The sequence below is a fragment of the Hordeum vulgare genome, chromosome 5H (genome assembly GCF_904849725.1).
Source record: "Hordeum vulgare subsp. vulgare chromosome 5H, MorexV3_pseudomolecules_assembly, whole genome shotgun sequence".
NCBI classification, from domain to species: Eukaryota; Viridiplantae; Streptophyta; class Magnoliopsida; order Poales; family Poaceae; genus Hordeum; species Hordeum vulgare.
This window is the reverse complement of record NC_058522.1, coordinates 535,156,022-535,168,599: the sequence shown is the minus strand read 5'-3', so window position 1 is coordinate 535,168,599 and position 12,578 is coordinate 535,156,022.

Sequence of the window (12,578 nt, the reverse complement as noted above, 5' to 3'; positions counted from 1 at the left end):
GCAATATTGTTGGTATGAATTCTCGGAATATCCATGATGCTAATGATATGCAAAGCCACAATCTTGGGGATTCTATGTTTGATGAAGATGCTATTTTTAGTCCCCCAAGTTTTGATGATCAAATTTATTATGATGAAATCATGCCTCATACCTATGATGATTTTTGTGATGGCATTTATGCTATATTTAATAAGGAAAACCATGAAACTTGTCATCATGATTTTAATTTTCACATGGATTATGTCAATCAAGTATCTCATGATAGTTATTCTGTAGTGTTTGCTCCCACTACTATGAATGATAAGAATTTTGCTTGTGAGGGCAGTAATAAAAACTATATGCTTGTGCATCATGAAAATAATTATTTATGTGATAGTTATATTGTTGAATTCCTTCATGATTCTACTGAAAAATATTATGATGGAGGAACATATGCTTGTAGGAATTGCAATGATATCATGTTTCCTCTCTATGTGTTCAAAGTTTATAAGTCATGCTTGTTTTGCCTTCAATAAATTGTTACAACAAATTATTGCTACAATAAATTATTGTTACAATAAATTATTGCTACAATAAGTTAATTATTGCTACAATAAATTGTTTGCGTGCAAAATCCCTATGCATAGGAAGTGGTTATACTTAAATGGTCTTGTCATGTGATTCATGATTCTCTCTTGCATGGATCAATTACTACTTTTTGTACGAGCATCATTGAAATCATCATGCCTAGCTAAAAGGCATTAAAGAAAAGCGATTGTTGGGAGATAACCCAACACTTTTACTTGCTATTTTTGTGTGTTCACATGATTAAGCTACTTTGCCAATCATGTTTTATAACCTTTATTTCAATAAAGTGCCAAGTAAAACCTTTGGGACTGTGTGGATACTTGTTTGTTTGATTTTGTGCAAATACAGGAAGCTTTGCGTCCAGCATATGAGTATTGTGATCTTATTGGAGAGTCAAAAATTCTAAATTTTTTGACATAAAATTTCCATGAAAATTCTCTGAGTTTTCCTATTTTTTCAGAATTTTCACACTCAGGTAAGTATGTTTTCCATTCAGATCTTCAGAGATTGTTCTGTTTTTGACAGATTCTATTTTGCATGCATAGTTTTCTTATTTAATGTTTCCTTAGCTTATATTTGGTGGTATAAATTACGGAAATGATATAATACAGTAGGTATCATGTGCGAAAAAGTTTGAATCTTGTCATGATAGTACCAAACTGAATGATATATCTTTATTACACTAACGCCTCTCACGAAGTTCCGTTAAGTTTAGTGTGATTGAAGTTTTCGAGTTTTGGGTGAGATACCGATATGAGGTGAATATGGAGCATAAAAGAGCCTAAGATTGAGGATTACTAAGACACCCCAAGGTAATATACAAGGAAGACTGGAGCGTCTAAGCTTTGGGATGCCAGATACGTCTCAAACGTATCTATAATTTTTGATGGTTTCACGATGTTATCTTGTCAACTCTGGATGTTTTGTTAACCTTTTATATATTTTTTGGGACTAACTTATTAATCCAGTGCCAAGTGCCAGTTCCTGTTTTTTCTGTGTTTTTGACTCTTTTCAGATCTGATTTTGGAACGGAGTCCAAACGGAATAAAATCCCCGAAATAAATTTTTCCAGAACGGAAGAAGATCGGGAAGCTTGAGGGCCAAGGTAGTGGGCCCACAGGGAGCCCACAAGCCCTATTGTCACGGCCACGGGGAGGCCGCAACCAAGCTTGTGGTCTCCCTGGCGCTCCCCTACCCTAGGTCTTTGGCCTATAGATTCCCTAAAAATCTAGAAAAATTAGGGCATCCACGAAAACACTTTTCCGCCGCCGCAAGCTTCCGTTTCCGCGAGATCTCATCTGGAGACTTTTCCCGGTGCCCTGCCGGAGGGGACTTTGGAGTTGGAGGGCTTCTATATCAACATCATCGCCTCTCCAATGACTCGTGATTAGTCCACTTCAGACCTACGGGTCCGTAGTTAGTATCCAGATGGCTTCTTCTCTCTCTCAGATCTTCAATACAAAGTTCTCATCCAATGTAATCTTCTTTGGAGGTGTGTTTGTCGAGATCCGATGAATTGTGGATTTGTGATCAGATTATCTATGAATTATATTTGAGTCTTTGCTGATTTCTTATATGCATGATTTGATATCCTTGTAAGTCTCTCCGAGTCTTGGGTTTTGTTTGGCCAACTAGATCTATGATTCTTGCAATGGGAGAAGTGCTTGGTTTTGGCTTCATACCGTGTGGTGATCTTTCCCAGTGACAGAAGGGGCAGCAAGGCACGCATCATGTTGTTGCCATCAAGGGTAACAAGATGGGCTTTTATCGTAGATATGAGATTGTCCATCTACATCATGTCATCTTGCTTAAGGCGTTACTCTGTTCTTTTGGACTTAATACACTAGATGCATGCTGGATAGCGGTCGACGTGTGGAGTAATAGTAGTAGATGCAGAGAGTATCGGTCTACTTGTTTTGCACGTGATGCCTATAGATATAATCATTGCCATATATAACGTCACGACTTTGCGCGGTTCTATCAATTGCTCAACAGTAATTCGTTCACCCACTGTCTACTTGCTTTCAAGAGAGAAGCCACTAGTGAACACTACGCCCCCCGGGGTCTATTCACAACTATCGTTTCCACTTTCACTTTTACTTTGCTCTGTTTACTTTTTGCTTTCAGTTCTCACTTTGCAAACAATCTATAAGGGATTGACAACCCCTTCATAGCGTTGGGTGCAAGCTCTTTGTGTTTGTGCAGGTACTTGTGACTTGACGAGATCTTCCACTGGTTCGATACCTTGGTTCTCAAAACTGAGGGAAATACTTACCGTCGCTGTGCTACATCACCCTTTCCTCTTCAAGGGAAGACCAACGCAAGGCTCCAAGGCCGCGGGGAAATCCTTTGCATATTTGCTAAGGAAGTCCCTAAAGGCGTAGCCGTAGCAGCAGGATTCCTGGCGTCGTACTAGGGAAGGTCTGTTGTGGCAGTAGCAGAAGGATTTCTGGCGCCGTTGCCGGGGAAGATCAAGTCAAGAATAGTCTCTCGTCAACGTGCTGATTTCTGGCGCGGGGAGGAGATCTATCCAAGTAGTTGTCACAAACTCATCTCTTGCATTTACCTTTTTTGCCAGTTGCCTCTCGTTTTCCTCTCCCCCACTTCACATTTGTCGTTTTCATTTGCCTTTCTCCTTTGCCGTTTTTATTTGCCTTTTGCCTTTCTCCTTTGCCCTTTTCTTCGTTTGCCTTTTTCGTTCGCCCTTTTCTCTCACTTGCTTTCTGTTCGCTTGTGTGCCATGTGCCTTCAATATGCTTGCATCTTCGCTTGCTGAAAATCTAGTGATATGGATCCTCATCCACTTGCTAATCTCTTTAAGAGATCCAATTATGTTGATCCAATTGCTAGTGAGTTGAGTGCACTTCACTATCTTTATGGAGTTTTGCTTGAGATGCGTGAATCTGAAAATTGTGAGGAAGAAATTTATGAAGTGATTCACGAGGGCTCCTTGGATGAAAATCATGATTGCAATGGTTTCACTATAAATTCTATTAGTGACAATCTTTCTAAAAATATGCAAAACCCTAAGCTTGGGGATGCTAGTTTTGCTATGACCACTACTTATTGCAATAATCATGATTGGGGTGATGATCTTTCTTATTATCTTGAAAATTTGTTTAAGCCTCATGATGAATATGATATTTGCAATATTATTGAAAGTGGGTTTGGAGAAGTCATGACTATAGTTGATGATAATCCCACTATTTTTGAAGAGCGTCAACTTTGCATGCATGTGGATCCTGAAAAGAATATCTTATGTGATAGTTACATCGTTGAATTTGAATATGATCCCACATGTAATTGCTTTTAGAGAGGAAAATATTTTGGTACAAACTTTCATGTTACCAAATTACCTCTCGCATAGGATAACTATTGGTTGTCTTGACAATCTGTTTTCCTATAAAATGCCTATGCATAGGAAGTATGTTAGACTTAGATGTGATTTTCACATGCTTTATGATGCTCTCGTTGTGCTTCAATTCTTGTCTTTTGTGTGAGCATCATTGATTTATCAATGCCTAGCTAAGGGCGTTAAACAATAGCGCTTGTTGGGAGGCAACCCAACGAATCTATCCTTTTTCTTTCTGTTTTGTGTTTTACACACTTTCATAATTCTTTTATGAATGTGTTTTTTGTGTTTTTTTGCGTTTGTGCCAAGCAAAACCATTATGATTAGTCTTGGGGATGATCGTTTGGTCATGCTGGAAAAGACAGAAACTTTCTGCTCACGAAAAGAATTTTCATTTTTTCTGTAAGAGCTTTTGAGTTGATTCTTTTTTATGCTGATTTCTACGCAAATTCTTCAGACTGTCGTAATTGTTCAGAATTTTTGAAGTACCAGAAGTATACAGATTGCTACAGACTGGTCTGCTGTTAACAAATTCTGTTTTTGTTGAGTTGGTTGCTTATTTTGATGAAACTATGGATAGTATCGGGGGTATTAGCCATGGAAGATTGAAAATACAGTAACCCAACATCAACATAAGTATAATTTAAGTTTTCTACAGTACCTAAGGAAGTGGTGGTTTGCTTTCTTATACTAATGTTATCACGAGTTTGTGTTTAAGTTTCGTGTTGTGAAGTTTTCAAGTTTTGGGTGAAGTTCTTATGGACAAAAAGATAAAGAGTGGCAAGAGCTCAAGCTTGGGGATGCCCAAGGCACCCCAAGTTGATTCAAGGATGCCGTAAAAGCCTAAGCTTGGGGATGCCCCGGGAAGGCATCCCCTCTTTCGTCTTCAATCCATCGGTAACGTTACTTGGGGCTATATTTTTATTCACCACATGTTATGTGTTTTGCTTGGAGCGTCTTATATCGTAGGAGTCTTTTATTTTTGTTGTGTCACAATCATCCTTGCTGCACACCTAGAGAGAGAGACATGCACTCACCGTGATTTTGTCGAGCTTCACTTATATCCTTTGGTTAGACAATTCAGCTCATATGTGCTTCACTTATATCTTTTGAGCTAGTTACTTTTGCTCTTTGTGCTTCACTTATATCTTTTAGAGCACGGCGGTGCGTGGCTTGGTAGTTTATCTATGCTTTGAAAGTAGTCTCAAAAGGGGTAGTTATCCAAAGGGATATGAAAACTTCCACCTTCATGTGCATTGAATAATTAGAGAAGTTTGATTCATCTCAATTAGTTTTGAGTTGTGGTTGTGGTAATATTGAAGTTATATTAGTAAGGTGTTGTGGATCTAGAAATACTTGTGTTGAAGTTAGTGATTCCCGTAGCATGCACGTATGGTGAACCGCTATGTGACGAAGTCTAAGCATGATTAGTCTATTGATTGTCATCCTTTGTGTGGCGGTCGGGATCGCGCGATGGTTTATACCTACCAACCCTTCCCCTAGGAGTATGCGTTGAATGCTTTGTTTCGATAACTACTAAAACTTTTGCAACAAGTATATGAGTTATTCATGACTAATGTTGAGTCCATGGTTTAGATGCACTTTCACCTTCCACCATCACTATCTTCTTTAGTGCCGCGCAACTTTCGCCGGTGCACAAAACCACCCATATAGCCTCCCTCAAAACAGCCACCATACCTACCTACTATGGCTTTTTCAAAGCTATTCCGAGATATATTGCCATACGATTACCACCATGACATGTGCCACCACTTCTACATTGCCATTGCATGATCGTAAGATAGCTAGAATGATGTTTCCATTGATGTCTATGCCATGCTAGATCATTGTCACGGTACACTACCGAAGGCATTCCATATAGAGTCATCATTGCTCTAAGTTTTGAGTTGTAAGTGTGATGATCATCATTGATGGAGCATTGTCCCATGTGAGGAAATAAAAGAGGCCAAAGATGCCCACCCAAAAAAAGAGGCCAAAGAGCCCACCAAAAAAAAGAGAGAAAAAGAGAGAAGGGACAATGCTACCACCTTTCCACACTTGTGCATATTAAGCACCATGATCTTCATGATTGAGAGTCTCTCGTTTTGTCACCACCATATAGCTAGTGGGAAATTCTCATTATATAACTTGGCCTGTATATTCCAATGATAGGCTTCCTCAAAATTGCCTTAGGTATTCGTGAGCAAGCAAGTTGGATGCACACCCACTAGTTTTCTTTAAGAGCTTTCACATACTCTTAGCTCTAGTGCATCATTTGTATGGAAATCCCTACTCATTCATGTTGATATCTATTGATGAGCATCTCCATAGCTCATTGATATGCCTAGTCAATGTGACCATCTTCTCCTTGTTTGCCTTGCAACCTCCACCACACTCCACACCACTTATAGTGCTAAAACCATGGCTCACGCTCATGTATTGCATGAGAGTCAAAAAAGTTTGAGAAAGTAAAGGTGCGAAAACAATTACTTGGCCAATACCGGGGTTGTTCATGATTTAAAGTCGTTGTGCAATGATGATAGAGTATAGCCAAACTATATGATTTTGTAGGGATAACTTTCTTTCGGCCTTGTTATTTTGAAAGTTCATGATTACCTCGCTAGTTTGCTTGAATTATTATTGTCTCCACGTCAATAGCAAACTATTGTTTTGAATCTAATGGATCTGAACATTCACGTCACATAAGAGGAGTTACAAAGGACATCTATGCTAGGTAGCATGAAAGCATCAAAAAATCATTCTTTATCACTTCCCTACTCGAGGACGTGCAGGAGTTAAGCTTTGGGATGCTTGATACGTCTCAAACGTATCTATAATTTTTGATGGTTTCACGTTGTTATCTTGTCAACTTTGGATGTTTTGTTTACCTTTTATATCTTTTTTGGGACTAACTTATTAATCCAGTGCCAAGTGTCAGTTCCTGTTTTTTCTGTATTTTTGACTATTTTCAGATCTGATTTTGGAACAGAGTCCAAACGGAATAAAATCCCCGAAATAATTTTTTCCAGAACGGAAGAAGATCGGGAGGCTTGAGGGCCAAGGTAGTGGGCCCATAGGGAGCCCACTAGTCATGTTGCCGCGGCCAGGGGGCAGGCTGCGGCAACCAAGCTTGTGGCCTCCCTAGCGCTCCCCTGCCCTAGGTCTTTGGCCTATAAATTCCCCAAAAATCCAGAAAAAATCAGGGCATCCATGAAAACACTTTTCCGCCGCCGCAAGCTTCCGTTTCCGTGAGATCTCATCTGGAGACCCTTCACGGTGCCCTGTCGGAGGGGACTTTGGAGTTGGAGGGCTTCTATATCAACATCATCGCCTCTCCAATGACTCGTGATTAGTCCACTTCAGACCTACGGGTTCGTAGTTAGTATCTAGATGGCTTCTTCTCTCTCTTGGATCTTCAATACAAAGTTCTCCATGATCTTCATGAAGATATATCCAATGTAATCCTCTTTGGCGGTGTGTTTGTCGAGATCCGATGAATTGTGGATTTGTGATCAGATTATCTATGAATTATATTTGAGTCTTTGCTGATTTCTTATATGCATGATTTGATATCCTTGTAAGTCTCTCCGAGTCTTGGGTTTTGTCTGGCCAACTAGATCTATGATTCTTGCAATGGGAGAAGTGCTTGGTTTTGGGTTCATACCGTGTGGTGACCTTTCCCAGTGACAGAAGGGGCAGCAAGGCACGCATCGTGTCGTTGCCATCAAGGGAAACAAGATGGGCTTTTATCGTAGATATGAGATTGTCCATCTACATCATGTCATCTTGCTTAAGGTGTTACTCCGTTCTTTTGGACTTAATACACTAGATGCATGCTGGATAGCGGTCGACGTGTGGAGTAATAGTAGTAGATGCAGAAAGTATCGGTCTACTTGTTTTGGACGTGATGCCTATAGATATAATCATTGCCATAGATAACGTCACGACTTTGTGCGGTTCTATCAATTGCTCAATAGTAATTCGTTCACCCACCGTCTACTTGCTTTCATGAGAGAAGCCACTAGTGAACACTACGACCCCCGGGTCTATTCACAACTATCGCTTCCACTTTCACTTTTACTTTGCTCTGTTTACTTTTTGCTTTCACTTCTCACTTTCCAAACAATCTATAAGGGATTGACAACCTCTTCATAGCGTTGGGTGCAAGCTCTTTGCGTTTGTGCAGGTACTTGTGACTTGACGAGATCTTCCACTGGTTCGAAACCTTGGTTCTCAAAACTGAGGGAAATACTTACCGTCGTTGTGCTACATCACCCTTTCCTCTTCAAGGGAACATCAATGCAAGGCTCTGATACGTCCATTTTGCATCATGCTTTCATGTTGATATCTATCGCTTGGTTCCAAACAATGTTATATGATTAGAGATCCCTTAACATGTGACGATTGCTTCCACCTCATATTAGCCAAAACTCCCGCACCAAGTAGAGATACTAGTTGTGCATCCATAAACCTTCAACCCAATTTTGCCATGAGAGTCCACCATACATACCTATGGATTGAATAAGATCCCTCAAGTAAGTTGTCATCGGTGCAAGCAATAAAAATTGCTCTCTAATATGTATGATCTATTAGAGTGTGGAAAATAAGCTTTGTACGAACCTATGATGAGGAAGACATAAAAGCGACAGACTGCATAATAAAGTTCTTTATCACATGAGGCAATATAAAGTGACGTTCCTCTGCACTAAGAGGACACGCATTCAAATCTCAAAAGTGCATGACAACCTCTGCTTCCCTCTACGAAGGGCCTATCTTGTACCTTTACTTTTTGCCCTTGTAAGAGTCATGCTGATCTTCACCAATTCCCTATTTTTGCCTTTGTGTGGGCTACCGTCACATGTTTGGGAAAGATCTATATTCATATATCAACTTGGAGTTGAGTACTTATGCTTTATTATTGTTGGCTTTACCCTTGAGGTAAATAGTTAGGAGGCAAAACTATAAGCCCCTATCTTCCTCTCTGTCGAGCTGAAACTTTGATACCATGAGTACCACGTGAGTTGTAACAATTGTGGAAAATAAAAGAGATGATGGAGTATGTGGGTTTGCCTTACAAGCTCTTATTTGACTCTTTCTGATGTTATGATAAATTGCAATTGCTTCAATGACATTGCACTGTTGTTGGTTACTTCTCGGTAAGGTTTTTGCTTCATACTTTGCTTTGTGAAGGAATTGTTAATTCCCCATAAGAATCTTTATGATATATTGCTGTTCTATGTGTGATCATGATGCCCTCATGTCCGTATTATGTTTTTTCGACACCTTCGTCCCTAAAATGTGGACATGTTTATGGAACTTGGTTTTCGCTTGAGGACAAGCGAGATCTAAGCTTGGGGGAGTTGATACGTCCATTTTGCATCATGCTTTCATGTTGATATTTATCGCTTTATGGGCTGTTATATTACTTTGTGGTACCACATTTATGCCTTTTCTCTCTTATTTTGCAAGGTTTATTTGAAGAGAGGGAATTCATGCAGCTGGAATTCTGGACTGGAAAAGGAGCAAATCTGAGTCCTCTATTCTGCACAACTCCAAATGCCCTGAAAATTTACGTGGAACTTTTTGGGAATATATAAAAAATATTGGGCGAAAGAAGTACCAGAGGGGAGCTACAAGGGCCCCACAAGCCTGGTAGCCGCCACCCCCTGGTGGCGGCTACAAGGCTTGTAGGCTCCGTGACGGCCCACTGGCCCCCCTCTTTTGCTATATGAAGGGTTTCGTTCCAGAAAAAATCAAGAGGGAGCTTTTTCGTGGTTTCGCCGCCGCCACGAGGCAGAACTTGAGCAGATCCAATCTAGAGCTCCGACAGGACGATCCTGCTAGGGAAACTTCCCTCCCGGAGGGGGAAATCATCGCCATTGTCATCACCAACACTCCTCTCGTCGGAGGGGAGGCATCTTCATCAGCACCATCTCCTCTCCAATCCCTAGTTCATCTCTTGTAACCAATCTCCGTCTCGCGACTCCGATTGGTACTTGTAAGGTTGCTAGTAGTGTTGATTACTCTTTGTAGTTGATGCTAGTTGGATTACTTGGTGGAAGAGTTTATGTTCAGATCCTTGATGCTATTCATTACACCTCTGATCATGATTATGATTATGCTTTGTGAGTAGTTACTTTTGTTCCTGAGGACATGGGATAAGTCATGCTAATAATAGTCATGTGAATTTGGTATTCGTTCGCTATTTTGATATGTCGTATGTTGTCTTTTCCTCTAGTGGTGTTATGTGAACGTCGACTACATAACACTTCACCATACTTGGGCCTAGAGGAAGGCATTGGGGAGTAGTAAGTAGATGATGGGTTGCTGGAGTGACAGAAGCTTAAACCCGAGTCCATGCGTTGCTTCGTAACGGGCTGATTTGGATCCACTAGTTTAATGCTATGGTTAGACGTTGTGTTAATTCTTATTTCGTAGTTGCGGATGCCTGCGAGAGGGGTTAATCATAAGTGGTATGCTTGTCCAAGTAAAGGCAGTACCCAAGCGCCGGTCCACCCACATATCAAACTATCAAAGTAACGAACGCGAATCACATGAACATGATGAAACTAGCATGACAGAAATTCCCATGTGTCCTCGGGAGCGATTTTCCTCCTATAAGACTTTGTTCAGGCTTGTCCCTTGCTACAAAAGGGATTGGGCCACTTGCTGCACCATTGCTACTACTTGTTACTTGTTACTTTTCACTTGCTACGTTTCACCTCGCTACATCATCACTTGTTACCGCTACTTTCAATGCTTGCAGTTATTACCTTGTTGAAAACCGTTTATCAGAGCCTTCCGCTCCTCGTTGGGTTCGACACTCTTACTTATCGAAAGGACTACGATTGATCCCCTATACTTGTGGGTCATCGGGCTCCAAGGCCGCGGGGAAATCCTTTGCATATTTGCCTAGGAAGTCCCTAAAGGCGTAGCCGTAGCAGTAGGATTCCTGGCGCCGTACGAGGGAAGGTTTGTTGTCACAGTAGCAATGCCCCGGAAGGCATCCCCTCTTTCATCTCCAACATTACCGGTATATCTTACGCGGAACTATATTTTTATTCATGACACAATATGTGTGTTTCTTGGAGCATCATTTTATTTTGTTTCTATATGCTAAATGTTATTTATAATCTTGTTTTTCAATAAAAAAATCCAAGAATTGCCTTTAGAATGCTTGAATTGCATCTGTGATGTGTGCTGTACAAAAACAAAAACTTTTGTTGTAGTAGTTTAATTATCAGATTTTACTGGAATGTAGATAGTTTGTTAAGTTTTTACACAGTAATTTCATACATTTTTTTATCATATCCTAAAGTTTTAGATTTTTGGAGTTACATAACTACACTGTTTTAATAGATTGCTACCCACTCGTCTGTCTAGACAGATTGTTGTCATAGTTTTATTATCTACTTATCCTAGAGTTTTCATGGCTTATATTGGTATATATAAATTGTGGAAATGATATTAGAAAGTAACTAATGTTTGAAAATTATTATGCAACTTGTATAGGCAGTACATGAATTGTTGATTTACTTTTATGTGTACTAACCTATCTCACGAGTTCTTTTCAAGTTTTGTGTGTATCAAGTTTTTGAGACTTAGGTAAACCGGGATGTGAGGGATTTAACAAGATATAAAAGCTCAAGCTTGGGGATGCCCAAGGCACCCCAAGTAAATATTACTAAAAGTATCAAGCATCTAAGCTTGGGGATGCTACACATCCCACCTCTCTTCGTCAACAATTATCGATTAGCCTATGTTGATCCTAAGTTCTTATTTGTCAACATGATATGTGCTATTCTTGGGTGCATTTTTATTTGGTTTTCTATTTGAATAAAATACTTCAATCTAAAAATCTTTATTGAGAGAGAATCCTCACATAGTTATTTAATTGTTGAAGTACTCATTGATCTTCACTTATATCTTTTGAGAGTAGTTTGATGTTTACTCTTGTGCTTCACTTATATCCTAAGAGTAAATTGCGATTAAATTGAATAGCATAAATATGAAATTATCCATGTGCATTATGTGTTGTAGTAGTTTCACATTTGGTTTTTAAAGTAAAATCTATTGAAGTTTTACAATCATAATATCGGTCAGAGAAGCAATTCATCAATGATTAGTATAGGAAAGAGAACTTCCACATATAAATATATTATATTGGATATATTTTATGATTGTGAATACCCATTAATCATTTTCAACCTTAAATAAATGGTTGACGTTGGACAAGGAAGACAACGTAATGGTTATGTTTGGTCATATTTGCGTAGAAGTTATATTGTTATGGATCCTCCAACATTTGCTGCTTGTTTAGAACCTTTTGTTGGCCAAAACTACGTACTAAGTAGAGATGTTACTTGTGCATCCGAATCCTTGAACCAAGTTTCTTCCAAGGGAGACCACCATACCTACCTATATATGGTATTTCACTGCAATTCCAAGTAAATTTGCATGTGCCACCTCTAAACATTCAAATAAACATTTGTTTTGTATGCCCGTACCGCTCTTGGAGCGACGGGGTGGTCATTATCTTCCATGCTAAGCGAGTTATACTCAAGATGAGTGTTTATTCACTTGCCATTTCATGAGAGAGGCTAGTAAAAAGGATTCCCAGTCCTGCATAATATAAAAATAAATAAACAAGAACTCCCCC